This window comes from Ambystoma mexicanum, chromosome 10, assembly GCF_040938575.1.
Source record: "Ambystoma mexicanum isolate Mex_15411 chromosome 10, UKY_AmexF1_1, whole genome shotgun sequence".
NCBI lineage: Eukaryota > Metazoa > Chordata > Amphibia > Caudata > Ambystomatidae > Ambystoma > Ambystoma mexicanum.
This window is the reverse complement of record NC_090932.1, coordinates 288,664,573-288,690,881: the sequence shown is the minus strand read 5'-3', so window position 1 is coordinate 288,690,881 and position 26,309 is coordinate 288,664,573.

The following is a 26,309-nucleotide window of genomic DNA, read 5'->3' as shown; positions in this document are numbered from 1 at the left end:
AGTCCATAGGTCCAAATTGGGATTTTCAGTGGATTTAATGTGAGCAGTATTACCAAACAATAAAGGGTTTTGGAGGTAACGTGGAGACTTTAGCCCAAGCAAAATACTGAAGGTACATAATCCTCTTTACCTTCAAACCTGTAGTGTGGCAGTAAATAGACGGTATTGCAATTGACACCACTTTACCACCATTTTTACTGCACTGCTTTACTTGTAATAAGGGCAATTTTTCTGTGCTTTTGCTTGAATTGTCTGGGGACTTCTCACTAAAAATGTCCACAGCGTCTGTGTGTGCCTTGATATTGTGCTGGAATCATAATTTATAAATAGTGGAGGAGGGAAGGGCTACATTTTAGCCCTTCCTGAACATTTGGGTCGTGAAAAAGCAAAGAAATGTATAAAAAGCACCACAGAAGTACAAAAATGCAATAGATTGCACAGGGTCTCGTTTAAATGATACTGATTGTGAAAGGCATGCATAGAAATTATGCATGCAAGTTTTACGTGTGCTTTTTATGCATGCACGTTATGGTCCAGATGGTTTTCAATTATTAGTATGGAGTGGGCGGTGGGTTAAGGGCACAGAGATTCCAATTTACGAATTTGCCACCTGGATCAGCTCTGCCATAAAAATCGCAATTCATTCCGGGTGGTATCTGATTTTCTGCTGGCAGCAATGCATTGGATTTCACAGGAATCCATGTAAATACTTCCCGCCATGCCATGCGCATATGTGGCAAGCATTTATGATTCCTCATGGAAATGGGTGTTCAAATAACGTGGAAATCCGTGTCCAACCAGTTTTTTTATGTTACTTTAATACCGTCGCCAACAAAATGTCACACAGAGGTTAGTGCGTATAGAAAATGACTTCCACTGTGTTCAAGATATGACATAAATGCCCTGCTTCATGGAATAAAATAGCGTGGAAAAACGGGCGCTTGCGTACAAAATGCGCGCAAGCGCCCGTTTGTTGATTCATGGAACACATTGCGAATTGCTTACCAGAGACTTGCGCTGAATCCGCGCTGGTCCAACACGTCACTGCGACACCACGAACGCCTTGCGCGAGACGCCCAGCGAAGGCACATACCGTCTAGCGCAGTCACCTAAAAAGGGGGAGAAACACGTGGAATGGGAAACAACAAGCGTAAATTTGGGCATTAAGTGGGAAGTACCACAGTAAAATACTTGCAACACCCACACGTGCGCTAACAACATGTATTCATGGAATTGAACAGGGCTTAGCGGCGCGTGGAAAAAGACGGGCTAATCCGGAAACACATCCGCCACGCAAAAGCTGGCATAGGCGTCACTGCGCACTAAAAACAATGCATAAAAAGATTGCGCAAAAGCCAACACGCGTATACAGCTACGATGAATGTACCATTTTTCGCAGGTGTGATCATGGGACAACGCAGGATGAGGAGGAGGATAGCCAGGGCACATATTTCTTTACCCAGGACCAGCCTTTTTGGGATGCCCGATGACCAGGTCTATGGCAGGTATAGGTTTCCATCTCATATCATATTAGCCCTGGTCATGACCTCACATCACCCACCCTGTGCCCCCAAGCACTGAGCTCCTTCGAAAAGGTGCTCAACGTACTGCATTTTTTGGCCACTGGGTCATTTCAGCAGACAACTGCCATAGTCGCGGGGCAAGATGATGTTCATGTGTTTGTGATTGTTCATGCGTGTGCACACATGCCAGCATGTGTCATGTTTGACCTTGATTTCCAAAGGGCATGTCCTTGTGTGCGGGACCAGTGGATGGGAGTTTAGGTGGAGTTGGCATGTGCACCGTGTGGTGGCATTTGATTTCACATATGCAGCATGAATGTGTATTGATCCTCAGTGTGTTCGTGAGTGTGCTGGGTTGTGTGAGTGATGTGAGTGAGACGTGTTTTGCATTTTGGGACAGGATTTGGTTGATGCAGTGTAAGCACATGTTGTTCTTTTCCCTTCACCAGCATGTCTTTGTGCTGATTTCATTGTGTATCGTGTGGTTGGACATCCAGCTTTCCAGTTGCTAGTTTTCCATTGGTATGGTTTTACACATGGACAGTCCAATGCTGCTGTATTTGTGGTTAGGGAACGGTATGGTTGCCATGTACACAATCAATACTTGAGTCATTGCTCTGTGCTTGTGCTTTTGGATCTCCTGTGACATGATGAGGGCCTGTGGTAATCTGCTATGGTCAGCTGTGTACCCTCTGCAATTGTCATTAGGTCCCCTTGCACGTCACCTGCTCACCTGCACTGGCTCATAGGCCAGCAAATGATTTGTACTGTTATGATGTATGCCAAGAAACACGCACCGAGAGTTTGGAACTCATGATTGTACTTGTGCTTGGATTTGACACCGGCTGCCGATAATTTCATTAGTTATCTTCATGGGTGTTTCTGTTCAGATGTCCTACAGATGTGCAGAAGTGTCACCTCCAGAACCACTTTCAAACATTCACCAATTCAAAAGCACAGGCACCGTCTCAATGTCACATGCGCAGACCAGTTTCTTTTGTCTGTCTTCACTCTGTTCCCCCTCCCGGGAGTCTTTGGCTCTTTGCACACTTGTGTTGTGTACATTTGCATTCTGGATGATGTAATTTGATTGTATGTCTTGTGATGTCCCTCACGCATGGGAGGGTCACACGTGTGTTTAGGGTGTTCTCGGTTCAGGTGATGTGTGAGAATTGAGGCTCATGCCATGACACGTCCTTGCAATGCCTCTTGGTGTGACACATGTCTAGGGTGCTTTGCGTTCTGGCACAGTATGAGTATTTGTACATGTGGATCATTGACATTACTTTGTCACATGGCATGCTGGGCCTCAATTTGACATACACTTTTGTGATGTGTATGTTGGGATATGGTTGGAGTCAGCAATTGCGTGTGTTCACCTTGGACACAGAAGCCTGTGGGCAAGGTGTGTGATTTTTGTTTGGTTTGCTGTCTATTTGATGAGGAGGAGGTTAAGGGTGTTGTCACTTCACAGGTAGCAAGTTCCAGAACACAAGATTGTTGGGGTTAACGTGTGTCACTATGTCACCATCCATCATGCAAGTGCTGTCCAGTATGGGATGCCTGCCATGAGGCGGGGCCTGCCTGCAGCTTGCCATCACAGGTTATGGGGACGGGGTGTCCCATGAGGCGGGGCCTGCCTGTAAGTTGCCGTCACGGGTGATGGGGGAAGGGGGTCCCATGAGGCGGGGCCTGCCTGCAGGTTGTCATCATGGGTGATGGGGCGGGTGTGTGGCAGGTGTTGTGGGCTGCCTGTGGGCTTGGGTGATGGGGGCTGGGGTTTGGCAGGTGTGGGCTGCCTGCGGGATCGTGTGATGGGGGCTGGGGGGTGGTAGGTGTTGTGGGCTGCCTGTGGGCTCGGGTGATGAGGGCTGGGGTTTGGCAGGTGTGGGCTGCCTGTGTGCTCGCGTGATGGCGTTGGGGTGTGGTAGGTGTTGTGGGCTGCCTGCGGGCTCGGGTGATGGGGCTGGGGTTTGGCAGGTGTGGGCTGCCTGCGGGCTCGCATGATGGGGGCTTGGGTGTGGTAGGTGTTGTGGGCTGCATGAGGGCTCTGTCTCTGCACCCACAGCAGTGACTGATGATGGGGCTTGTCTAAATATGGTCTGTGGGCTCTGATGTGTCCTTAAGTGCGGTGGTGCTGTTTCCGGATGCAATTAGTGCTTTGAAAAAGAAAGCAAAGGCTCACTGCTAGACTTTTAAACATCAGCATTATTACATAGGCCCTTTTCCAAAAATTAAACTACATTGATACTTGAGATTGATTGGGTACCTCTCCAGGAAATCATTGCTCTTTTCTTACATGCAAGCACTACAGAAAAGCACTTCCCCAGAAAGACGTTTTCATCCTATTGCTTTTAGTTGGTGCTTTTCACAACTACTTGAGGAAAATATAGGCTATCTAAGATACGTAGGGTTTGCAATTAATCGTGATATGGCTGTTCTCCAAATCTAAATGTTGGGTGGCCAATGGGTGACAAAGACTTGATCACTTGTGACCCAGCACTATGCCTTGATTGGAGAAAATGTCAGGCACCCAATAAATTAAGGGCTTGTGCTTGCTTGTGGCCGAGCCCTCATTCTAGGCTTCACCAAATATCATGCATTCAGTGAGTGGTTGATCACTTGTGAAACAGCCTTTCTCCTTGGTTGGAGAAAATGTCCGGCATGCTGGATCCATTGGGATCGAGAGGTCTTGGATGCTTGTGCTAGGGCTCCTCTCTACAGTTGGACGAATTAGCATAGCCGAATGAACCAACTGTGTTTGATTGCTTTTGACCAGATCCTCCTGCTCCTAAGAGAACATGTTGGGGATCCAATATGCAAAGCGCTCGTGGAGTTTTGTGGCAGGGCCCTCTTTGGAAGGAGAACATATCATATGTCCAAAGACTAGGGGTGAGTGTTTGCTCGTAGCTAGGCCCTCCGCTCTAATTCCAGAAAATCGCAAGTGCCAAATTAACTGAGTGTTTGATCACTTTTAACTGCATCCTTTCCTGCATTTCAAGAACACATCAGGTAGGAGTACTTTAAACTGAGACTATATGACCAATTGTGATGGGACTCTTCCACTTGACTGGAGAAACTGTAGACTTCTAAAGATTTAAGAGTACTTGATCACTCAGGGAACAGCTTTTCTTTACGGTTCAAGACAATATTAGGTGACCAATGACCTGAGAGATTATGCACGAGCTGGGAAGGGACCTTTTGCTTATTTTTTGGGTGTCAACTAAACTGAGTTTGTGCACACTTGTTGTGCAAGGCCCTGTCGTACGGTAATGAACATTACACGTGTCTGGTAAGCTGAGAGGTCTAGATTACTCATGGCAGGACCAGTCTCTGTGGCGCAGATAATATGAGGCTTGGAGGGCAGTGGCCCTTCTGCCCTTGAAGAACTGGGCGACCTCATTGTCCATTTTGCAGGCAAAACAAACACATTGGCATGATGGATGTCCTTATTCTCCAACTACTTTTCAGGTTTGGTGTCCTGTTCAAAGGTGTTGGCGTTGAGAAGGAACACAAATCCTAGGCCATCACCTTGGGTACAGCCTTTTGAGGTCAATTACTTGCCAGCCGAACAATACAGTGTTCAGTTCTAGAAATATACTCGTGCACTGTTTATCTATGGCAAACATAACGTTTAAATACATTCTGCCAGAGATAACATATCACCCAGAGGAAGATGGCGATCACATCGCGGCAACTGAAAAAGTGTATCTTGTGACCATACGTTTCTGGCCTTTACTGCTCTGCCTGAGTGTGTTTGTTTGAAGGTTTGTTGAAACATTTGAACCGGAAAAAGGACACGCAACTTTATCCAAGGTCAGGAGCAAATACATGTGCTAATCAGTTTAGAATTACAACAAAAGGCTGTTACCACCTCATGGAGCCGGCACCAAGGGCATGATAGAGAGCCCAGAGATCTATCACCCACAGCTTTTCAAGCCTGGCTTCCAAAAAATTCTGAGTTGGTGCCTGACGTACACAGTCATGGTTATGATATGACATGATACCCAGAGGTTTGTAAGCGCAGACCCGGTGATCAAACCTGTGGTGCTCTGTGTTGTCTTGCTTCCAAGGCGAGCACATTACCCCTGAGCTATCCTCCCAAGGTTGTTGCTCTTCTTTTAATGTGAGAAGGTAACTGCAGCACACGGACCTATTAGTGATTTAAGGGGAGCCCTCTGCTGCATTCTGTGAATGAGTGACTATGCAAGCGAGTGACATGGCTACATGACTTTGAGTAGAATGCTGAGCGTTTGCCCTGAGGGAATGTCTCATGAAAGTGATGGTGAGTGCGGTGGGGTGGCTTACGTGCAGGGATGTCATTTCACCAAAATGCCACGGGTAGCGGAAGTGATACCACCCAACTGATGACGTCACAGGAAATGCCACCACATGAACTTTGACCATGATTAGTGCTTCGAAGAGCGGACTGAAGAATAATACATGAGCATAGAACATGCATGATGTCAGTGAAACCAGGCTTGCATATTAATTCTGCGGTATGAGAAAGCTTTATTGATGTCTTGCAAGACAACACCTACATTCTACGTCTATTGGGAACTGACTGCTTCGATCTGACCCGCCCTCCAGATCCCCTCCCCTTTCTAGGTGACTAGCCAGCTGACAGATTCAAAACCTAAAGACAGTGTGGAAACGCTCACTCTGCCTTCCAGCAGAATAGCCCACGTACATCCGTTCATTCATGTCTAATCCTGCCCAGATTACAACTTCAGTTTACCATATCACATGACAAATTCTCCTTGAATGCCTCATGCTAAGGGGTGTATGTACCCCTCCCATTGATTTGCCAATTACTCTCTCGCAGCGATCCGTTGTCTGTATTGGACACAACCAGTTTATGCAGCCCCCCCGGGTCCAAAATACATTAGTTCTAATACCTGCGAAACAACCCTTTACAGACCTACCTTATGTGCATGCTCGAAAGTCTGACCGAAAACAGCCATTAGGCCTCATTATGAGTCCGGCGGTAGCCGTGCTGGTAAAAACAGCACGGCTGCCGCCAGAGTCATTTTTTTTCCGGCGCCCAGCAATGGGGACTTACCGGGGCATTATAGCCCGGCGGTCCCAGTGATTGCCCATTGCCGGACGCGGGAAAATATCACTCCCCATTCCCATTCGAGTCCCATTGGACTGAATGGGAATGGGGAGAAGGGATGCACTGACACCATTCATGAATGGCGCCGGTGCACCCGTCAAGGTCAGTGAGCGAGTGCCGTTCTGCCCTCCAGGTCAGTCCTGGCGGGCTGAAAGGCACCTGCTCACAGAACTCGGAGCATGCTGGTCTGGTAGCAACGGTGTCGACAGCTTACTGGCACCGTTGTTACCGGACCGGCATACTTATAATGAGGCCCATTTAAGACAATGGGCCTCATTACGAGGTTGGTGCTAGTCATGGCGCTATTAGCGCCATGACTAGCACCAATAACGGGACCGTGTCCGCCTTCGTTCAATGGGGACTTACCGGTCCAGTCCGACCTTGGCGGGACCGGTAAGTCCCCATTGTAAAAGCCATTCCCCCTTCCCATTTGAGCCCCCATAGGGCTCAATGGGAAGGCGTCAATAACGGTACCACAAATTGCGGTACCGTTATTGACCCGGTATCCCTTAACGGGTCTCGTCCATAACGCCTGGTAAAACCAGCGTTAAGGGAGGGACCCGCAAAGGGACCTCGGAATAGGGTGCAAAGGGATTACCAGCACCTGTCATTACCGGTGCCCGGTATCCCTTTGCGCCCACCTCAGAATGAGGCCCAAGCTATTAAAACGTTATAATGTAATAAAGTCCCGAAAGATAAAAAGAATGGAGATATAGATTTGATAATACTGTGAAGTGGGTGTTGGGGGGCGTGTTATACAAGAGTTATTTTTTGCTGCCACAAAGTCAAGTCTTGGAAAACAGAATTGGGTAACAAGACAGCATAGCTTGGGCAGCCTTTCATGCTAGCTGCTAACAGCCAGAAGCTCAATCCAACTGCTGTACTTGGAAATTGCCCATATGCTGGCCTTTTGTGTTAAAAGATGCAATCATGCGTTACATCCAGGACCGACAGCTGTGATCACCTTTGACTAGCCCTTGATTGCCATGGCCAAGCAAGTTCAAGAGCAGTGTCAAGACTGGTTTGGTACAGACAAGGTGGTAGGGATGCTTGGTGGATTGCATAGGGGAATGACCATATGGTAGACACTAGGTGACTGGCTCCAAGGGAGTGGGCGGGTGCAAGCATGGACCAGGCTGAGATTGCAACCTCAGCAACAGTTGACACCTTCCTCTGTTGCCCATGTGGCACACACAAGTAGCGCACATCAGATCACTGAAATAGCACTATATATCTGGAATTGTAGGGCTTATGACAGAACGTCGAAAAATTGCTGATGGTGAAGTACCTGACTTTGACGAGAGGTACTATTCACTGATGTGGCCTCGCTGATGCCATTTACCATGAAGAGTTGTATGTTATTGCATGCACTGTCACAGCAAAGTACTGCATTTGTATGATGATGCAGATATTGTGGCGATGAATGCATTGGTGGCCCAGAAGATGCAACTAGATGAACCGTGGCTGACAGCCTTGGGTACTTGGCAGCATATGGAATAGCAAATGCTCCCTGAACTGAGAAAGGCCAGGCACTAACAATGTTCCATACACTGACATGATGGCACAGTGTCTTCAGATTCGCTGGTCATAGTAAAGGGTGCCTGGGAAGCTTCTGCTGTGCTGCTTTCTGTCAGTGACGACAGCTGTCCACAGCACTAGGTGGCATACCATAATATGCCATGCGCACCACTGGGAGCTTCATCATTCTGCTTTGATAGAACCAGCATGTGCACAGATGTTAATGCAGCACAACTAGAGCGCTTCACAGCTTATTTCACCAACCAAGGCAGCTCTGGGGGAGCATGTGGCCTTATTTGAGGCGAGATGATGCTTCCATCATCTGAACTGCCTCCACCATCTAACTGGGGATGGCTTAAACGGATTATTGATTGCATCAGCCACCCTGGACACGACTTCCAGAAGCAGCAACAACTTGCCCTGAGCTCATGTCCAAGTGCATGAAGACTTGCCTGACATGAAGCAAGTGCAAAAACGCTGCACAGCTCTGTCTGGCGGGTGTTCACAAAATTAACTTCCTGGTCACTGAGTGGGAGAATAATGCTTACTTATGACATCTCTTCGAAGAAGGTCTTGTTGATTGATCGTTTGAACTTGGATCATCTTCATTACTGTCATTGTGCTCTAATGGCACTCTTAATACTCATGATATGGCCATACCAGTGTTGTACTTTACTTTTATTTAAATTGATTTATACCGCGCACACCAGAAAGGGCTCGGAGGCATAGGGGCGCAGAAGATGACAACCTGTAGGGAACGAAAAAAACATACAGAACACAGGAGATAAAAAGAAATCACCTAAAAACTGACTGTCAAACATGAGAAGCGCTGACATACAGGGCTATCTAAAGAGAAGGGTCTTCAGTTGCTCCTTAAACGTATCCAGCCATAACTAGTGCAGACATTATGATAATATGCATTTACTTATGGTAATGAGGGGTGATCTAAATGTTTGCGTATGCCTGCAAACGATGCAAAGCTCATTGGGCCTCATTATAAGTATGCCGGTCCGATAACAACGGTGCCGGTAAACTACCAGCACATTTGTTAGCGGAAGAGGCAAGTTTGACTAAGATAAAGTAGGTACGGCGAGTGCTGCAGATTATCTGTAAACACGCATCCTTTTGCACTAAGCAACATAGAAGTGTAAACAATGAACGATGCACACGAAAATGCCCTCTGAACCACTTTACTCAAATGTGACACTACTATGAATTTATACATTTAGGTAACCAGGACTACTAACCAGTCCGAATTCGAAGAGGCAACTATGACCCAAGGGAATTGAGGTGCAGTGCGGCACAGCGCACTAAGGGTAAGAACATCACAGCATCCGACAGGCTGCAGCATTGAACACCGTTGCTTTGAAAGTGACACTACTAAGATATTGTTCTCCCCTCCTCTCTCCCCCTGATCCGCTCCACCCCTCTACAGGTGCAGGAGCCAACTGTGACCCCAACCTTATTACAGTGCCCAGTGAGGGACCGTGGCCCTGAAGAATGTGCTACAAACTACACAAACCACTAAAACTCATTGACCTAAGGATAAGGGTTCCAGTGGCCCCCTAAATATTAAGGAGCCCACACCAGAGGAACCCCAGTTCACAGTACATGGTGCACACAGCTCCTTAACCATGGAGCCTTGTTTTAAGTTTTATTGTTTTTAACATTGTGGTAAGTCGCTAAACAGGGTTATTAAAAGCAATTAGAAAATCCATGTATGACTTCCAACACCTATCGGGCATGGTCAATTCAGGCATCAGAGGTGCTTTTAACATTAGCCAGTTTGGCAATTTTGTCTCAGTCGTTCCTACTAGTTAGAGCAAGCCTCTTCTCCTGTCCCCTCACCCTAGATAAGTGGCGCACCACCACAAACGGGTTTAGCTACTCAAAGAGGTCGTAGAAAGAATGGTTGGAGGGAAAGATAGGTTGTATTCACATACACTGACATAAATAACTATAATTAAATACGTAACCTGTCTTCTCAGTGTGTGAACACAATGATGGCATCACAGAATTTCAAGGGTTTTGTCATACTATAATTTCTTTGGGGCTCGCTAGCCATGGCCTTCGGCCTTGGGCATTGTATATGTTGCATCAATACGTCTCCTTGGGGCCCACTAGCCATGGCCTTTTACCGTGGCCATTGTACATGGTGTGCCAATACATTTCTTTGGGGCCCACTAGCCATAGCCAGTGGCCACTACTCATTGGGTCTAAGACTCGTACCATCCTATATACATAGATAGTTCTGCAAATATGGCAGATAATACGCTTAGCTACATGGAGGAACAAATTACAGAAACTATCAGAGACCTTCTCTGTTTAACCTCACTGGCACAAATCAATCCTTAACCTCATTAACATCAGGAGAAGAATTACTCAAGTTGAAGAAAAAATGCTTTGGTACGGAGTTACACAAACACTTTCTGTGTGCATATTTGAAGGCTAATATTATACCAACAAAACTCATAGATAGACATTAACCCCTTATTTTTCTAGATCACATTGAATATAAGACCTGCTTTAGTCAAATAGCCATGAAATGCAGCCAAGATTCAATGGTGTTAACCATTACCACGCCCCCAAAGAATTCATGGGAAGATTCAGGAAGAGCTAGATGCAGAAGAACTGTAATTCTGCAACAATACAGCAATTACCAATAAATGGGACAAGCTGAGAGAAATATATCGGCAATTAGATCAATTTAAAGCAGCCACACTAGATAAAAAGCCAAAAGAATTGGCAAGGACATAAGAAAATACAAGGCTGAAATAATCTTTCCATATTTAGCCGATAATTATTTGGAAACCGGGAATAATGAATGTACACATGACCATTTGAAAGATATAAACCCAGATGCCGGTTGGTGACCTTCTCTGACACGTTTAGCTCAGACTTGCCCAACGAAGAATCACCAGACTATGTGATTACCCACATGGGTACTATCATAGTATGTGTCTGCCTTTTTTAGGGCAAGGGGATCCCAGAGGGCCGCTCTGAGGTTCCTTCCATTCAGAGCCTTACAACTGCCAGGGTCTGAGACCATACAGGCCTTGGAGGAGACAACAGAGGAGATAAATACCTCTATTGCATTACCAGTTTTCAATATTTCAGGAGAGGGACTATCGGAAGATGAATACTTAGTTTTGGCAAATGGTCTAACCTTTGTTCCATCCAATCCCACCAACTGGTATGTGGTTGAGACAGAAATGCAGATGCTTTTTGCACCATTCCATTGAAAGCATTTTTCTGGGAGAAAGAGGGTCTAGAGGAACAGGAAGATATGGGCCTCCGACTTAAGTCGTCCTTTACCGCAACTAAGAGCCAAACACCAAAAGAGATTTTATCCTTTGAAAAATGCATTATGAAAGAAATCCAAGGGCTCAAGTCTAAAACATTACAGATGAAACATAATATTTCAGTTAATGAAAGATCTGCTCTTAAGACTCTCAGTAGCAACACTGAGCTAATTATAAAACCAGCCAACAAAGGCAGTGGCAACATTGTGCTCAAAATAGACCAATACCAGAAGATGGTCCTAGATCTTCTAGAAGAAGGAGAGAATTATATCATATTGAATACAGATCCCACACCAGAAATCAAGCGGCTAATTTCAGAGACCACTCTGTATGGTTATATGCATCACTGGATCTCTAAAAGTGAATCTGAACATCTGAACAACCCACAAGTGCGCACCCTGGCATTTTATGCCATTCCAAAAATAAATAAAGGTCAAAATAACTCTCCAGGCAGACCCATTGTGTCTGGATGAGGTTCTATCTTAGAACATCTTTGTTAATTCATTGATTGTTTTTTTAAGACCTCTCAGCAAACTTACAGCCCCATATTTGAGGGACTTGATGGCAGCCATAGAGTGTTTTGAAGAGGAATCCTTTAACCGTGCAGTGGAATTCCTTGTAACTATGGATATAAAAGCTCTATATATAAGCATTCCTCAAGAAGAACCCATATAATGTGTGAGAAACCTCTAGTGCACCACTAGATACAAGATAGAGTTCCGCCCAATTTCATAGTGGACCTCATGACCATTGCCTTAACCAAATTATTTTTTTATATTCAACAATGTATTTTACCTGCAAGCATGCAGGACGGCAATGGGGACAGCTTTTGTTCTGAGTCTTGCGATCCTCTATCTGGCCAATGTCGAAAATTAATTTCTGCTTGGTCCTGATAACCCCTTCCACCACAATCTCACCAAGTGTAAGAGGTATATCAATGATATTATTTTCATAGGGAAGGGCACTCCACAGACATTATTGCAGTTTTGTGAATGGCTCAATGGCAGACATCCCCATATTCAATTCACCATGACAACTTTCTGGACCTTACCATTAAAAATGTCAATGGAAGGTTAAAATGTAGCCTGTATAAAAAAGCCACAGATTGTAACACTCTTTTACATTTTAAAAGCTATCATCCCAAAAGTCTCAAAGACAACTTACCTTATGCCCACTATTTATGGATATGTCAGAATTGTACATCTATGGATGACTTTCACGTACACGCAAACCATCCAGATAAAAGTCCAAAGGCACGAGTCTACCCAACTGGACTTGTGGGCCATTCTAAAAAGAGAGCTCGATTTACCCCACGAGAATCTTTATTGACATAAATAGAGAGGCCACATTCTGAAAATAGGATGACATTTGTATCTACGTTTTGTCAGAATATTCCAAAGCTGAGATATCTGATTTAAATAAAAATGGCGTTTTGTTCAACTTAATTTACCCAATGAACCAGTCCCAAGAATGGCAACTAAAAGATCTAAGAATCTACATGAATACCTGACACATTCACAGTTTAGATGAAAAATACCTAGAACAACTTTGTGGAATATGAGACAAATAGTGGGACACTAGCCCCGCGGAACATGTACTGTGTGTCGATTCACCAAGAAAAGAAAATTGTTCCATGTGAACGAAAAATAATGGTTCATCAAACAATATCGGCATGCAAAAATATCGCCGAAAAATGGCCGTTTTTTGTGGCGACATTATTGCATGGAACATGCGGGGGACACCCCGCAACCCCCAATTTTGTTTTGTTTTTTTGTTGTTTTTTTTAAAATTATTTTTTTTTTTTGCCCCTGTCCCCATATATATGGTCACCCATATAATATCGCTGCGACCTTTTCCCGGCGATATTATTTACGGCGACCATATATATGGGGATAATATTACCTGATACCCTTTATGGAACATCATCATGGCCTGGATGACATTCGCTGGTGGGTACTAGATGTGGTCACCTCATCTATGAAGGCTACCAATGCACTTTTGTACAAAGACGCTTGGAGGATTCATAACATCTGAATGCCCACTACTGTCCTGAATGAGCATCTTCCAATTGTCAATAGGTTTTCACCCACACCTATGGCTCAGAGATGTAAAACACAATATTGTTCCACCAGATTAATTGCAATTTCAAGCTAGCACACAATATTTTTACAGACATAAATGTAGGTAGCATTTTGGCTTTTCATATTATACGATAGGCACGTCTAGGTGACTCTACGGATAAAAACCGTATACTAAAATTGAGCATATTCCATTATCCATTATGCTGCCCCAATTATGCTCTAGGTATTTTAAGCACGTGGTTCAACGTGTATGGCATGACGGCACGCGTCACACAGCCCATTTTATCAATCGTAGCCGGCAGTGTGGCCAGCAGACGCTAGTTTCTAGCGATTACCAAACAGTAGTGTGACTGTACGCCATGAGCTGTTCCTTGCTCCTGAACTGCAATCTTTATGCGAGGTAAGACAAATACGACAAGTCGCTATATGCCCTTCGTGTATGCAAGGATATGGGGGATTTCTATGTATTTCTAGCAAGCTTCCTGATATTACACCATTTTCTCCTATTTTAGGAGTAGGGTCTCACTAGGATTCACCCGAGTAGAGCATGCCAGCCTGGTACCAATCAGAGGTATGTTCATCTGTAAATTAGGGGGGTCAAATTGAGGCTCCTTTCTAAGTAATACCCATCACACAATTTTTCTAAGTTGCATGCCCACACCAATTAGTAATTATATCCATTCTTTTCTTTCAATAGCTGTGATGGAGTGAGAGCTCAGCGCACACACAAGGCTGCAATATTTATCATTTCCCTGTGTGATCCCACAGACTCTATGTACGAGGAGCCATGATAAGGTTGGTTTTCAGCCAAGTATTCCTTTAAGGAATCAGGCAGTCTTTTTGAATGTGACATACAACTCATTGTCACCAGATCACCAAATGCTGTATTATGTTGTCCCTTGAAACAGGGTCCCATCATTATTATGTTCCTGATGAAGGCGGTACAACAGTTTCATTGCCGAAACGTCGCGCAAGAGTAGGATTTTCTTCCCATACTCTCAGCAAGATCAGGTTTTCAATCGCCTGCACTCAGATAGATTCCACTCTTTGGAGGACGTAGACCCTGGTTACACAGCGAATCATACCGACTACAGAGAGAGATGAAGTATACCATAAGAGGGAATGCAGTACTTTGCACTGTTGTTATAGTGCAAGTTTTCACATTGCAGGTTTTTGCATATTGCCATGCTTTTCATTAACTGTTAAATTGTACTGTTGTTTTATTGCGAGTTTGCACATTGCAGGTTTTTGCATATTGCCATACTTTTCATTAACTGTTAAATTGTACTGTTGTTTTATTGCGAGTTTGCACATTGTAGGTATTTACACATTGACATGCCCGTTCATGAAATGGTATTTTATAAGGTGTACACAAGTAAAGTTTCTCACAATATATGTTGTCAACAGAGTACAACTACCGTTGTACACGAATATCATGGGGATAATGTAGGTGCAAGCCTCAGGGGAATTGATGTACGACATTCTTTGTACAATTCATAAAGCATTTTTGCACATTGTGTTTTTGTACTGTGAATTGTTTCTTATCATTTTTGCAAAGCAAGTTCCATGAATCTTCGGAATAATGCTTAGTACAAAGGTTTTGGATTTTTAAATTCGATAGCATGATTAGCAATGTATATAACATGATTAGTATTGCATCTACATTTTTTTGCATTACAAACGTGTTTTCAATATCACATTAACTATGTATTAAATTAATGGAAATGAATATAAGTTCAGGCCTTGTGATATCAATTTACTTATTTGAATAAGGATGTCCTATGGATTTATTCTAACATGAGATGCAAGAAGGCTGCCTGAATAAGCACATTTGAAATTGTGGAATAATGGATATCTATTAGGAACATTTCTGTGTGAATTTCACTGTACATGTTGCACTAATAGGATTCTTTGGGGCCCACTAGACATGGCCTTTGTCATTGGCTACTGTACATGTTGCACCAATATGTTTCTTTGTGGCCTACTAGCCATGGCCTTCGGGCGTGGACACTGTACATGTTGTGCAAATATGTTTCTTCAGGGCTCACTAGCCATGGCCTTCATCAGTGATAGCATCAGTGATGCCATCATTGTGGCCATCTGCTGCACAACAGGGGGCGCAAGGATAAGGCGGACTTGCTACAAATGCGAGTGCTACATTTCAAGGGTTTTGTTGTGGTAAATATGATCACATTAACTCTCTCTTAACAAAGGTTTTTTTCACTTAATTTCAAAGGTTTTGTTACTATGGTTTTTTCATGTTAAATCTGATCACCTAATCTCTCTATTACCTAAAGGTATTCATTGAATTTCAGTGGTTTTCGTTATAATATAGTTTATTTGGTGCCTTCGGCCATGGCCACTGAACTTGTTGCGTCAATATATTTCTTTGGGGCCCACTAGCCATGGCCTTCAGCCATGGCCAGTGGCCAACTAAGCAGGGCCTTCTGCAATGGCCACTGTACATGTTGCATCAATAGGTTTCTTTGGGGCCCACTAGCAATGACCTTCTCCCGTAGCTACTGTACATGTTGGACCAATTCTTTTCTTTGTGGTCCACTAGCCATGGCCTTAGGCCATGGCCATTTGCCACATCTTTTGACTGTGCCCACTGTGCATGGTATAACACTCAAAAAGGTATGGAGCATATATAAGTGCATGAGTGATTTGCAGAAAATCAAAAATAAATCCACTAACCCTATCCTTAAACAGAAGCACACCCTATCCCTGTCAGGGGATGCTGTCCCTAGGTCAACAGTGACGTGCCACATGTCTAAAAGAATAGAGGGAGAGAACTATCCCTATCTCTACAATCTAGTTCTACAACATACGTTTAAAAGTAAGTCTACAGTAGCCCACCCACAACCACGAGAGAATGGCCTAGTCTCGTCTCATGGCAGTCTGGACATTTCGGAGGGGCATATTTCTATCTGGTACCAATAACCGTTTGTATTCACCTATTCACCCACAAACAAGTTGTACCAAAAATGCTTGGTCAGGGCTAACGGGTAATTAAAAGGTGCTGTATCAGATTACAGCTTCAGCAATCTTTTTTTATTTCCTTTTTCTAAATATATATTAAAACTATTACTCGGGCCCACAGGCTGGTATTGTCATCTAATTGAAGTAAATTGTATCCATGTAACTCTATGGATATCGACACTGGAAAAAGGGTCAACCGGTTTCAATGACACAATTTGTTGGGGTCATCTTCTTCAGGACCAGTTGTTTTAAGCGTAATCAATCGCTGTCGTCCATCACACAGGATCGGTCAGCCATTCCTTGACCTAGAAAAGAGTTGAACATACTTTCACCCATGTAGGGCCGATTGGACCTTTACCCTATTCAGGGCTTTGACTGCCATATAAAAGGTTTTACAAAAGCAACTGTCATCATTTCAAACAATGTCCATTTCCTCACCGGGGTTCCCACCCCCCTCACAAGGGAACACCTCATCAATACCTCATAATGTGGTCATGTGGCTCACAGCAAACAACCATGTGAAAGCATGAAAAATTTACCTTGTGGCCCCAAGTTTTGTATCTAAGGGCCCATAAAGGAACAGGCTTGCCCGAAACACGAGCTGCCCTCCCTTTAAGCATGTCTTGCTCTATCAAGAGCAAATTCAGAAGGAGTAGTGCCACAATTCTGATTCTCTCCTATTTTTCTTGTACCATTATTTCTGAAGCAGAATTTCGGGCTCTCCAATGGTACTATCTGCAGGGGCCCTCCTCTGTCCTCGACCCATGTCAATAGATTAGCAAGTCTCAGCCATAAGGGCTTGTATCCATTTTGTACTATGTCAATGGTGCCCTGGTAGCGACCGATGACCATTCATGCTCTGCAGATCACTACCCCTTTCTCCCATCTGTCTGGTGAAAGCACTGTTCCCCAAATTTGCATTTGGCATTTGTTCGTCCAATTCTGAGCTTCTTTTGGAGTTTTCCCTTGAACATTCAGTTTTTAGTTTGGCTCTCTTCTGATCTGTGCTCCTTTAACTCCAGGCTTCTCATATGTGATCAATGTTCTTTGATTTTCCATTGTTTCTTGTCTTTATCTCTTGGACATAATCGTCTTCATTTGGATCAGTTGCTTCAGTTGCCCATTTGAGTGAAGCGTCACTTCCCATGAACTGGCTTCTGGTCTTGCACATTGCTACATGTGATTGACAGTGTGCTGTTTGTACATCTATTTCGACAGCTACGAAGATCTTCAACTTCCCCATGCTGTAAGGTAGGAGTGCGCAAACAAAGCATTCTTCCTCTGAATATCGTCATCCAACTTCTTTCATATGTTGGTACCAGATGTTATTTCCCAAGTGTGCTGTGCTGTCCAGGTAATCTTTTAGCTCGTTGTTGTCTTCTTGTGTGCCACTCCTGATTCTCAAAGTTTTCATGTAGTTTGCTATCATCTCATCCTTAATAGCATCCATATAGCTTCTTTTCGTTGGAGGATTCTCAGGTATCTCCATCAATGGTCCAGGCATTCTCACCTGTATCATTTGAGTAGGAGACAGTTTGGTAATTCTTTCCTTGCCTTCTCGTCTTTTCCTGGCTCTGGTTATGAACTGCCATATTGATTCTGCTATCATCTCTACATGTGTCAGTTTTGCAGGACTTGCACTTGTCCCTTTCATTGCTGGATTGGTGGTGCTTGTCAATGCTGTCTATGTTTGTTTATTCTCCAACTCCTCTTGTCTCTTTAGAAGTTCAGTTTTCTCCATTTGTCCTTTTGCTTCACTTGGCATGGAACTTCTTATTGTAGGTTTGTCCAAACTTCTCCCATTCTTTGGACTGTGGTTCTGCAGTTGTTGACACTAGACCTGGTGTATGTGCACTCATTGTCTGTATGTGTGTGTCATTCATTAACCTTTTCTCATGCTTGCTTTGCCGACCCTGTCTCCGGCTTTTCAACTTGCTTGTTACCAGAAGTGTATGTGTATCATTGCTAATCACATCCATCTCAAGTTCACTCATTCCTCTGTCAGACCTTCTAGGGACTGGAATGACTATGTAAGGTCTGGGTGCCTTTGTGGGTGTCATGCTTATAAAGATGCACAGAGAGGCAAATTAGGGAACACAACAAGCTTTATTCAATGTAACATACCAAAGACCCCCAACCTTCATCTCAGTTCTCCTAAGTCAACTGCCTCCCCTCAAACACAAACATTCTTCCATGGAACCAATATACATCACAGACCCCTTTACATCCTATACATTGCAATAGGCCTACATAACACATCCCCTTCTTTTACTTAACATAAACAATAACACAGTAGGAAAAATGTAGGAAGCCCCATGCCACGGTAATATAAACTATAAAGACATAAAAACAAACATTTTGTATAAATATTTACACTCTATTCTACTCTAAATTCCTATTGGAATGTATCTATCACATCATTTTCATAATTGTTCTAAACATAGCACACACTATATTTGTACCCATATCAACTATGCTAGGTTCAATAACCTGAACAAAGTTTTATCTCTGCACCAGCAAACTCAACCCACCTTACCCACCTTAGCTATTCTCGACACATTCCACACCTGACCACTCTCCAACCTGACCGCTCCTTTGAGCACTTGCGCCACCCGCACAGGATCAGAATATAGCAGTTCTCCTTTTCTTGATATAACACACTTCCTCACACGCACCACATCTCCAGCCTTTAAAATATTCACTTTCCTTGGGAATTTTTCATTGGTTTTCCTTACCCACCTTTCCTTCCGTTCATCCATCCTTTCCCTGATCTCTTCCACAACATCATTAGTTTCTCTTGCCCTACCCAACCATGCCGGAGATAACATGGTATTCGGCTTCCTTCCTCTCATGAGTTCAAAAGGACTGATTCCCGTTTCAACATGGGGCGCCATCCGCAGAGCATATAAGTGTTCCTTTATGGCCACCTTTCTGTCAGAGCCGCATGCTCCAGCCAACCTTACAGCATCCATATTGCTGCATTCAGTCTCTCGACCATTCCATTACTCTGAGGCTGATACAACGCAGTGCGTTTATGCCTTACACAACATTTCTCCAAGTATTCCCTGAACATGCCTCCAATAAACTGTGGACCATTATCAGAAAGTATTGTTCTTGGCAAAACCCTCCCTTTCAAATATGGTCTGAAGAAATTCTACCATACTCTGACCCGTCAAATCCCTTACAACCTTATACTCACTCCATCGCGAAAAGGTATCTATCAATACAACCACAAATCTCCCACGTCCATGACCCAAATCCACTGGTCCAAGTATATCCATGGCCAAATCTTGCCAGACTCCACCTGGAACCTCAACTTTATTCATTGGCTGCAATCTAGCCTGAATGTTCTTCCCCGACCTATTACACTCCTCGAAACTTCCAACAACTCTTTCCACATCCCTATCGAATCCTGGCCACCAATAGTCCACCTTTATTATTTCTTTGGTCTTAAAAATACCAATATCACCTTGATGTCCTAACTCTATCAATCTTCTCCTCAATCCATTTGCAACCACCAGTCGATCCCAACGACACACCAATCCTTCCTTCAAACTCAATTCCAGTCTCACTTCCCACAACGCCCTTTCTTCACCACTTAACAATCTTTTTTCTGGCCATCCATCCCTCACAAATCCAGCAATCCGTCTCCACATCTCATCGCTCTCCAGTGCTCTTATCCATTTCTCCTTGGATATAACTCCTCCATTGTCAACAAACACCATATCCATGGTATCACTCCTATCTATATCTTTGGCTTTGTCATCTTCTCTTACTCTTGAGATGTGATCCGCCTGAAAGTTCTCTCTACCAGGTGTCACTTCAATTTTAAACTTATGGCATTGTAGTCTAGTCACCCAGCAAGCAACCCTCCTCAATACCTTGTCCAAACCCTAACTCTCAAAAATTGCGTTAAGCGGTTTGTGATCCGTCCGCAGTATAAACTCCTTCCCCCACAAAGATTTTCTCAACTTTTCGATGCCCCAATGGCAGGCCAGAGTCTCTTTTTCAAGCACAGAGTAATTTTGTTCGCCACCCATCAGCATCCTAGAGGCGTGCATCACCACAACCTCATTTCTATCAGCATCCACCTGCGACAGAACAACACCTATACCTGATTCACTGGCATCCGCAGCAAGAATTGTTTCCTTTCTAGTATCAAACATGGCTAATACCTTTGACATTTCAATTTTCCTCTTTATCTCACAAAACTCTTTCTCACACTCATCATCCCATTCAAAATCTACACCTTTCTTTGGTAAAGATCTCAGCTTCCTTACTCCATCAACATAGTTCTCCACAAACCTATGGTAGAACTCTATGTTCCCAGAAAAAACCTCAATTCAGCTTTGTCTCTCGGAGACCGAATGCTTTTGACACCTTAAACCAACTCTCTCTCAGGTTTTAGCCTTTCTTCAGAGATTTCGTGGCCTAAATAGTCCACCACCTTGGTAGCAAACACACATTTCTCTCCATGCGGTGTTATTCCACGTTCCTTGAAAACATGCAGCACCTTTTCCATATTACTTTCAAGTTCATTCTCACTTTCACCACATATCAAAACATCATCTTGAAAACACCAAACTTTATCCATCCACTTTAGTATTTTATCCATTACCTTCTGCAATACAGATGAGGCCGATATTAAACCAAAAGGCATGCGCCAGAACTGAAATATACCATCATATTTTATGAATGCAGTGAATTTTCTCGATTCCCGATCCAAATCAACTTGATGGTATGCGCTTGCCATATCCAATTTGGTAAAAAACTTGGCATTCCCAATTCGACTCAACAATTCCCCCATATTGGGTAGTGGATGACGATCAGCTATTATGCACTTGTTTAGTCCCCTCAGGTCCACACATACCCTCCTCACCACTGCACTTTTTTACCACCACCAAAGGCAAAACCCATTCCACAGCTTTTGCGGGTTCAATGATTCCAGCATTCTTCAATTTTTTGATTTCCTCATGGACAGCATTCCACATAGACATGGGAACTGACCTTAGCTTGGCACACACAGGCACACTGTTGTCTTTCAGCACAATTGTGTGCACCATCCCCTTTAGGCAACCCACTTTGCTAGTAAATACTTAGGGAAATTTCTCAATTAAGCTCATTTTACCTCCCACATGCAGCACTTTTCCTTTGTATTGGGATCCAACCTTATGCCTAAACCTCTTTGCTCCCTCCATCCCAAAAGCGTTTTCCCTTTCCTCGTAACATATATCTTTCCCTGAGTCACTCTACCTTTGAACTTAAAATCAGCCATACAACATCCGATTACCTCTATCTTGCTACCGTTGTACCCACCAGGGTTTTTATCGGATGGACACAGATCTTCAACTCTGCCACCCACAACATTCTCATACACGGTTTGGGACATCAATGTTATCTTAGAGCTGGAGTCAGCCATCATTCTCACTGACCGCCCATTCACATCAATCCACGCAATTGGATGTTCACAATTGTCCTCCTCCTTGCATTTCACCATGTGGACTGTAACCACCTCTGCTTCTCCAACCTCATCATCATCAGAAGAAGCTCTGCTACTTTCCTCAACATACATTACTCTCCTGCCATTGCCTATATCGTAATCTTTACAGCAATTTTCAAAATGTCCCCACTTTTTACATTTTCCACATATTGTTCTTCTCCCTGGACATATTGGAGTATGTTGACAAATGCCTAGGACTGCCACATCAGAAGCATAATCTCTCCTCCCTCTTTGGCGCTTTTACCAAAACGTCTCTTTATATTACCTTATTACCACCTCTCTCATTTCTGGTTTCATTACTTTTCACACTTTTATCCTTAGATTGCTTTTTATTTTTACGAAAATCTTTCTTCTGATCTACTACTCTCAAAACCTCACTTACGGGGGCTTTTGTCTCCTTAACTGCTAATTTAGCTACACAATGTAGGGTATGTTTTACTCTCTTTGCAATTCCTATGACCTCTTCCAGGTCCGGGTCATCTTTCAACCATACCTCTTCACGGATTCTATCATGAGAGCAATGAAGCATAAATTGATCTCGAATATGCTCATCTAGTTTCACTCCAAATTTACAATTCAAAGACAAATGTCTTAATGCAGTAATACATTCCTCTAAAGTTTCACCTTCCTGCTGCGCTCTCATGCCAAAATGGTAGAGTTCTAGAACCGTACTAATCTTCGTTTCAAAATGCTTATCCAATTTCAACAAAGCAATGTCAAAATCATTTCCACCACCCTACACATCCAGTTCAGCAATATCTGGCAGTGTCTCAAAGATTCTTTGACCTTCATATCCTATAAAATGCATTAGCATAGACACTTTGCGTTCCGTGGACATGCCATTCCCACATGCTGCCTTCATGTAGTGTAGAAATCCTTTCTTCCAGGGTCCACACTTTATTCTAGGATACCCTGGAGTTGGCATAAACATCTGAGGGCCTGGAACCCCTGCCATTGCCATGATGGGACACTATGCACAAGAGGTAAAATAGTACTGTTTATATTGTCTGCCTGAAACAATTCCAAAGACCACTGTATGCTGCTTTCAGTAGGTAAACATTATCAGTTAATGCTGACACTCCAATGTTCCACTCCCAGATGCAACGCCGTAATTGACACTTTCCAGCCTGCAGAAAATAAAATGTAAATCTTGCCTTCTTGTGGAGTCGCCTTCCCAAATGGGCCCTAGGCGATATGTAGCTCTTGCAGATTATACTGCGTGATGATGCTTTCAGAGAATCCCTGCACCGGTGTTCAACGCCCTCCTACGACCCCTTTAGTGGGATGAAGGGAGTAGTTCGGAGCGACTTCCGCACTCCGCGCAACCGTCCCTGCGCTGCGTGGCATTGTCACGTGATCGGGACCTTGGTAACAGGTCCTTTACTCGACCTTTGCGATACGCAGCATTGCAGCCCTACTTCTGAAATCTGTGTGACTTGGCCTGAGGCAGGAGTGTACCTGGGCTACATGATGTGCCCCCACGCCTGTGCAGTTGTTCCGAGCAGCTGCTCTGTGTGAGGGGATTCCGGGGCTCCCGTACTTCCTAATACAGATTTCCTGTCACTGAAATGAGGTGAGACAGATTGTCCGACTTAAAGGTTTCTATCTCAATTAGATAGCGCAGATAGCAGCGAAGGCCCGTCGTGCAGGTGCTGTATAGAAAGCAGTCAACAGCAGCGCGTTCCCATAGGCTGGGGGTCTTACTAACTTCCTCGTCGCCAATATAAAGATGCACCGAGAGGCAAATTAGGAAACACAACAAGCTTTATTGCAGTTTCCATGTAACATACCAAAGACCCCCAACCTTCATCTCAGTTCTCCTAGGCCAACTGCCTCCCCTCAAACACAAACATTCTTCCATGGAACCAATATATATCACAGACCCCTTTACATTCTATACATTGCAATAGGCCTACATAACAATGCTTACATCATTAGGTGGGTGCACTGGGATTGGAATACTTTTTGCACCAATAAAAAATGCCGTTAGAATCATCAGTGACAGTAAATCAATGATGAATACAATGCATAGGTACATGATTCCTCTATAGGTTAAACTACAACACTTAGTTCCAGGACAATACAAGCGCCTCTCCTCCTGAGGGATGACAAAATTACTGTTTTGGTTGCCCATCTTGATCATGTAAGGAAATAAAACTAACTCTTTAATACAATCTAGGTAATATCGTGAGCTCTGGATTCTGCTGATTCTGCTTGTAGATTTCAGATTCTGGAGCGATTGTCCTTCTCTGCCTCAATAATAGATTGTCTCTGGAAACAGTTCTCTTTTCTATATACGAAAATGTCAACTAAGGTAATAAGTTCAGCAAGTGTTTAATGTGCGTGTTCAAAATAAACAAGCTCCCAGTCAATGCCTCTTATCTGTTTCACTCCAGAAGACATGTTGTGTCCTTGTCAGCATAAACAAGAGTGAAGTCTCTGGCAACACTTTCTTGATCTGTCCCTCGTCGGAAAATGTATAGTCTTCTGCGGAAATTCTGATGGTGATTAGAAAGTTCGACCGGCATTACAATACCATGCAGGAGCATGCTCATCTGTGTAGAGTTCGCTGAGCCTCTGATGAAAGTGAGAACGTCAACACTGGCAGGTCTCCCCTCAAGCTCTGGAAAGTCCTCAATCAGGTGAAAGAAGACATTGCTTGCTAATCTGCTATCTTCTGGTGACAGGGACATTTGTCTTGTCCCCGCTATACTCCGGATGCAAAAGGAACTGCTCGGTAATCACAGTGAGCAGCCTCCTTATTGTCTTTTCGTTTTTAGGATCTCGAAGAAATGCAGTGATGTTAGTGAGCCTTCACACTAATGATGGGTACGATCTCAATACTACCTCGAAATAGATTAAAACGTCTTTAGTGATGTCACTACTGTGCAACACCATAGGTGAATCCAAATAAAGTCTCTGTGTTGAAAGAGTCTGGATACTGTATTTTCTTCCAATTTATGTGTCCTCAATCAAAATTTGGCATATCCTTTTCTTATCAAGGCTTCAGTATGCCTCAGTCCAAAGTTCAAAATCAACAGACTATGTTGTGGCTTATACGTGCAATTTTATTCTTCACCCTGCAACTAGGATGCACAGAGTGTCCGTGTGTATGTCCTTATCCCCTTATTTTGCTCAGAGGAAATGTCCAAAATTAAGCCACAACTTTGCACAAAAGTTCTTTGCCTTTGCTTTGCTGGTTATGCGTCCTTCTTCCTCATCATGGATCTCGTCTGCACGTGCTGTGGTTCTTCCCCGTCGTCTGTAGTCTCTACGCGTTGGGGTGAGGGCAGAGGGTCTTTTCCGTTGTATGGCTTGATGTCACCCAAGAAGATCCAAGCTCTTCTTCCCTGAATTTGACTGCAGAGGGAGTGATGTCTTCCACTCTGAAGGGACCGTTGAACCTTGGCTCGTCCCACTTTTTTCTTGTGTGGTTTCTCACCAGGACCGTGTCCCCAGGGAACAGTTGTGGAACAAGTAAACCTTGAATTTGGTCTGTTGTAGTAACTCCTTCTGTGTTCTATGGTACCCTGCACCCTTTTTGTCATTTCTGCAGCTGTCCTGAAATTACAGTAGGACAAGATGTCATGCAATTCAAGTACTTTTGCATTTCTGATCCTAACACTTCCCCTGTTGGCTGAGCATCACATCTAGCTCTATATCGGGGTGTCAGTGGCATGTGCATCATTCTGCTTGTAACAATTTCATGCAGCGTGAGATGGTGGTGAGAACCAGGCTGGTTTCTGAGTGCATACAGTGCCAGTGGAAGGCAGTGCAGCCATCCCTTCTTTAGAGTAAGCTTCAACTTGGCTATCCTTTCCTTTAACAATCCATTGAGCTTCTCACATATCTCATTACCTTGGGGATGGTACGCCAAAGAGAACTTGTGCTTTATACCAAGCAACAAGCTAATCTGTTGAAATACAGCATTAACAAAGTGGGGACCATTGTCTGATCTCATGACTTCACATATTCCCCATCTGGGAAATACCTCCCTCACTAGAAATTTGGTCGCACAGGTAGAGTCTGGGTTTGTGCATGGTCCTGCTTCTATCGATCTAGAGAATGGACACACCACAACAATTAGGTACCTGTACCCATTACATACTTGAATCATGTCGACATAATCGTCATGCAAGTGTTGAAAAGGTCCATTGGGCCTTGGGATGACTCCTCCAATTACACGTAGTGTATTCCCAGCCGTGAACTGTTGGCAGATTATGCAGTTCACCATAATAAATGCAACATGCTCTGCCAATTTCGGGATAAACCAGTCTTCAGCAATTG